Source organism: Arachis hypogaea, chromosome 20 (assembly GCF_003086295.3).
Source record: "Arachis hypogaea cultivar Tifrunner chromosome 20, arahy.Tifrunner.gnm2.J5K5, whole genome shotgun sequence".
Taxonomy (NCBI): domain Eukaryota; kingdom Viridiplantae; phylum Streptophyta; class Magnoliopsida; order Fabales; family Fabaceae; genus Arachis; species Arachis hypogaea.
Genome location: NC_092055.1, coordinates 104486373 through 104492372, shown reverse-complemented (window position 1 = coordinate 104492372; position 6000 = coordinate 104486373).

The following is a 6000-nucleotide window of genomic DNA, read 5'->3' as shown; positions in this document are numbered from 1 at the left end:
AAATGAGGCGGTTCCAGCGGCATTGGAAAGCTAACGTCCGGGGTTTCAAAATGATATATAATTTGCTATAGTGGACTATACATGCAACGTCAATTGTATTTTTGGTGTGAAAAATCCAAATCTATGCTTTTGGTCGCTCATCAAATTTGGCGCCGTTGCTGGGGAGTTGCAATGGTGTTGTATTTTTTGCTATTGTGCATATTGTGAATATTGTGAATAGCCTATTTTTGGTTGATTGTATATATGTTGTTTGCTTATTTTTTGCTATTGTGAATATGTTAATATATAAATATGTGAATAGTTTCTTTTGATTAGTTGCTTATTTTTTCTTGTAAATATGTCTCTTGGTTGTTTGCTTGCCTTAATAGATTTTTGTTTGAAAGTGCATATGTGAATAGTTAGTAATCTTGTTTAAATTGTCTTTTTGACTTGAATTGCATGTTTAAAATTTTTAATTAGTTTTTGAATGGTTGAATTTGGATAGATTTTTATTTGTACATATTACAAGTGCTCTGAATAGTCCATGATTCTGTTTTGGAAAATAAAATTTTGGATTATTTTAAAGTTTAATGTAAATAGTTGCATATTTTTATTGATTTCTTGTTTATATGCATATTAGAATATTGGGTAAAATTCTGTTTTGAAGAAAAAATCACTTTGTGCGTACGCACTTACCTGGTGCGTACGCACACTCTCATACACGCCCTCTGCTCACAGCGTTCGCACAGCATATGCAAACGCACTTTTGCCCATTTTTCTTTCTGTAGCACTCCCAATTCACCCCCTTTCCGCTGGGAGCACCCGCACAGTTGGTGTGTCCGCATCCCCCTACTCTTCCTTCCCTTCTCTTTTCCTATTCTCTGAGCCACCATAAGCCCTCCTCTTCTCGGTTTCAACTTCTCCAACCACCAGAATCACCAGCGTCGAACCACTCGCCACCACAACCGCTGGTGACAGCCACAGCCGCCGCGTCCTTTCCCCTCTCTTCTTCCTCTCTCCCTGTCTCGACCTCACCTCTTCTTCTCTTTCCCTTCCCCGTTTCCCGTTCACTCTTCTCCGCCAGCAGCTCTGCGAGCCCAGCACCACCATCGCCTTCCGTTCTAGCCGCCGACCACAACCCACACCGCCGCACCCCTTTCTTTTCTTCTTTCCCTCTTCTCTTTTCTCCATCGAAACCCAGTTCTCTTCGTGCCAACCCCTGCTTCACCCTGAACCAGCCTCCAGTCATCGTGACATTACCCTCTTCCCTCCTCTCACTGGCCGAACCACCACCGCAAACCACCGTAGCCTCCACCATCGACGAGCCACGGTGACCCAACTCTCTTTCCTCCCACACACAAGCTCCTTCCCCCTGTTTCTCATCACTGGCTAAAACAACAGAATAGGGCAAGACCCCTGTTTCTTTGCCGCGCCCCTCCTTTGCTGCTGTCATTGGAGCAGCTCCACCACCAGGCCAGCTGAGTTGCTCCGGCCGTTCACTCACCATCATCAACCTTCTTCTTCCCTTCCCTTCCTTTGTTCCAATTCTGCTTCCCAGGTTCACATTTTTCTTTAATTGAGTTCTATTTCAGTCATTTGTTTATTGCTAGTTAATTTTGTTTAGCTTAATTTCGTTAGAAATGCATGTTAGTTGCTTAGGTTGTTAGAGAATCTGGCGTGGATAGTGGATTTAGGTTTGTTTTGATTAATAATGTTGTTTGGAATGTTGCTCTTTCATTGATTTGCCTGTGCTGAATTGATCTGTTGATGCTGTTGCATAGTCTTATTACTGCTTTATCCTTGTTGATGGCTGTTAATTGGAAGGCACAAGTGCTGAATTGCTTATGCAGTGATAGTCTTGACCAAATTCTGAATTTAAGATCTTATTGCTGCTAAGTTCCTGTTTCAATTTGAACTTCAGTGTTTAATTCAGCGATGCTTAATCGTTTAAACTCATGCTGCCTACTTGTGATTGATTATTGAATTCAATGAAAGGAATGCAGACTGAATCAATTACTGTTGTTCCTTGTGCTGTTTTGGTGCTATTTTTTTAGGCCATTATTTTTCTGTTATTTGTCCAACAAAAAGAATGCTGCTGCCTAGTTATCTGTTTTTGCTGAGTCCTGTTAGCTGAGTTCCTGGTTAAATTTGCACTTATTTGTTGGATTCAATTATGCTTAATTGTTTGAACTCATGCTGCTTCTGGAATGGTTATTGAACTCAATGAAAAGAATGCTGCTTGATGCTGTTGGTTTGGTTTAAATTGTTATTGATGTTATATTGTTGTTTTATTGATTTACTTTTGTGCTAAACTGGATTGTTTGATGCTGCTGCATAGTTGTATTACTGCCTTATTCTTGTTGAAGGCTTCTGCTGGAATGATGCTAGTTGTATTGAATTTGAATTCAATTGTCAATTGCTCCATTTTAATTTTCCATTTTGTTCTTACTTTGATTGCTGCTGAAGTTTTCTTTCAATTTTGCACTTGAGTGTTTGAATTCAACTTGCCTGCTTGTTAAATGGTTCATTGTTTTAGTGCTATATTTTTTGTTTTTGCTGTATTTTAGCTCACTTTCTGATTTCCTATAAAGCCATATATGATTTTTGTGAATTTAAGTGTCATAGGAAATTTGATTTGATTGTTTGAATTTGGTAAATAGGCCAATTTACTGTTGAAATGTTGCCGAATTTTCCCTAACCTTGTTTCATTAAGTGACATTGTGTTACTTGGTGCAACAAGATTCTGTTTGACAAAATTCTATGTCAAAAGAATCTTGTTTGCTAATTGGTTTTGGAAAATTTCTCAAGGGCTTCCTTACAAGTTTTAGCCAATTCTTTAACTTCTTTGCTTCTTTTAAATTGTGTGTTCTTCTTGAGCATTGAATATGCCTTAATTGAGTTTCAAATTGACCACAAACTTGAAATTCTTTTAAAGAAAAAGCCTCTTTTGTATGCTCTCACAAGGTTGAAGATTTCCTTCTACCTATGTGACTAAGTTGATTCCTTTTCTCTTTGCCTAAATTACCTTAAGTCACATAGAGCATAAACTTTTCAATTCTTGTCTCAACCTTGTGACCTTCATGCCTCATTGAATTTAGTGTTCGAATGTTCTTTGGCTTACTTGTTTCTTTCTGTTTCTAACTTAGTCAACAACAAATTGTTTTAATTTATGCCAATTACTTGTGATTGATATTTACTTGGTTATGTGCTCTACACATACATGTGCATCACTTGTTTTGGCATTTTGAATTGTTGAGAAGTGAATACAAACTTGCTTATTTTGAAACTTTAGAAACTTTTTCGAATTACGGAACTTTTGACTATGCACGTAACTTTTGAATTTTTGCTTGTTTTCATTTCTTTAACTAATTTTTTTTCCTCCTTTTCACTTGATTTTCTACCTTTGCTTCCTTTTCAACTAATTTTTCTTTTTCTTTGCCTAACTTTTAACTTTGTTTGTCTTTTTCATCTAACTTTTCTTTTAACTTTCAATTAACCATTTTCCTTTTTACTAACATAACTTTTAACTTTTAACTTTCTTTTTACTTTTCAACTAATATTAACTTTTAACTTTTAACTATTTTCTTTCTCTTTGTACATAGTAACTGGTGCACAAAATGTGAATCACACTTTTCACAACTCGTACCACTAACCAGCAAGTGCACTGGGTCGTCCAAGTAATACCTTACGTGAGTAAGGGTCGAATCCCACGGAGATTGTTGGTTTGAAGCAATTTATGGTTATCTTGTAAATCTTAGTCAGGAAGTCAATTATGTTTATCAGTTGAATTGCGAATAAACAAGAGAGCATGAATTAAAGGTTACTTGTTATGCAGTAATGGAGAATATGTTGGAGTTTTGGAGATGCTTTGTGTTCTGAATATCTGCTTTCCTCTGTCTTCTGATTCATGCATGCACGTTCTCCTATGGCTGGCTTTATGCAGGGGCATCACCGTTGTCAGTGGCTACATCCCCTCCTCTCAGTGAAAATGGTCAACGCACCCTGTCACGGCACGGCTATTCATCTGTCGGTTCTCGATCATGCTGGAATAGGATTCACCCTCCTTTTGCGTCTGTCACTACGCCCAGCACTCGCGAGTTTGAAGCTCGTCACAGTCATTCAATCACTGAATCCTACTCGGAATACCACAGACAAGGTTTAGACTTTCCGGATTCTCTTGAATGCCGCCATCATTCTAGCTTATACCACGAAGATTCCGATTAAGAAATCTAAGAGACATTCATTCAATCTAATGTAGAACAGAGGTGGTTGTCAGGCACACGTTCATGGTTTGAGGAAGGTGATGAGTGTCACTGATCATCACCTTCTCCACAGTTAGGCGCGAATGGATATCTTAGAGAGGAACACGCATGTTTGAATAGAAAACAGAAACACTTGCATTAATTCATCGAGACACAGCAGAGCTCCTCACCCCCAACAATGGAGTTTAGAGACTCATGCCGTCAAAGAATACAAAGTTCAGATCTAAAATGTCATGAGATACAAAATAAGTCTCTAAAAGTTGTTTAAATACTAAACTAGTAGCCTAGGTTTACAAAAAGTAAGTAGACTATGACGGATGGTGCAGAGATCCACTTCTGGGGCCCACTTGGTGTGTGCTGGGGCTGAGACTTAAGCAATTCACGTGCATAAGGCCATTTTGGGCGTTCAACGCCAGGTTTGGATCCATTTCTGGCGTTGAACTCCAACTTTTAATCCTTTTCTGGCGCTGGACGCCAGAATTGGGCAGAGAACTGGCGTTGAACGCCAGTTTACGTCGTCTATCCTTGAGCAAAGTATAGACTATTATATATTGCTGGAAATCCCTGGATGTCTACTTTCCAACGCAATTGGAAGCACGCCATTTCGAGTTCTGTAGCTCCAGAAAATCCACTTTGAGTGCAGGGAGGTCAGAATCTAACAGCATCAGCAGTCCTTTTTCAGCCTGAATCAGATTTTTGCTCAGCTCCCTCAATTTCAGCCAGAAAAATACCTGAAATTACAGAAAAACACACAACTCATAGTAAAGTCTAGAAATATGAATTTTTCCTAAAAACTAATGAAAATAAACTAAAAACTAACTAAATCATACTAAAAACTATATGAAATTAACCCCAAAAAGCGTATAAAATATCCGCTCATCACAACACCAAACTTAAACTGTTGCTTGTCCTCAAGCAACTAGAAAAATAAAATAGAAGACTAATGGGTTGAGAAGCAATAATATCTCAGAGTTTTTGAGTGAAGCTCAGATTCTAATTAGATGAGCGGGACTAGTAGCGTTTTGCTTCCGAACAGTTTTGGCATCTCACTTTATCCATTGAAGCTCAGAGTGATTGGCATCTATAAGAACTTAGAATTCAGATAGTGTTATTGATTCTCCTATTTTAGTATGATGATTCTTGAACACAGCTATTTCATGAGTCTTGGTCGTGGCCCTAAGCACTTTGTTTTCCAGTATTACCACCGGATACATAAATGCCACAGACACATAATTGGGTGAACCCTTTGGATTGTGACTCAGCTTTGCTAAAGTCCCCAATTAGAGGTGTCCAGAGTTCTTAAGCACACTCTTCTTTCTGCTTTGGACCTTGACTTTAACCGCTCAGTCTCAAGTTTTCACTTGACACCTTCACGCCACAAGCACATGGTTAGGGACAGCTTGATTTAGCCGCTTAGGCCAGGATTTTATTCCATTAGGCCCTCCTATCCACTGATGATCAAAGCCTTGGGATCCTTTTTATTACCCTTGCCTTTTGATTTTAAGGGCTATTGGCTTTTTCTGCTTTTCTCTCTCTCTTTTTTTTTTGCTACTTTTTCTTGCTTTAAGAATCATTTTTATGATTTTTCAGATTATCAATAACATGTCTCATGTTCACCATTCTTTCAAGAGCCAACATATTTAACAATCTTAAACAACAAATTCAAAAGATATATGCACTGTTCAAGCATTCATTCAGAAGACAGAAAGTATTGCCACCACATGTAACTAATGAGAATTTCTCTTATTAAAACTCGAAA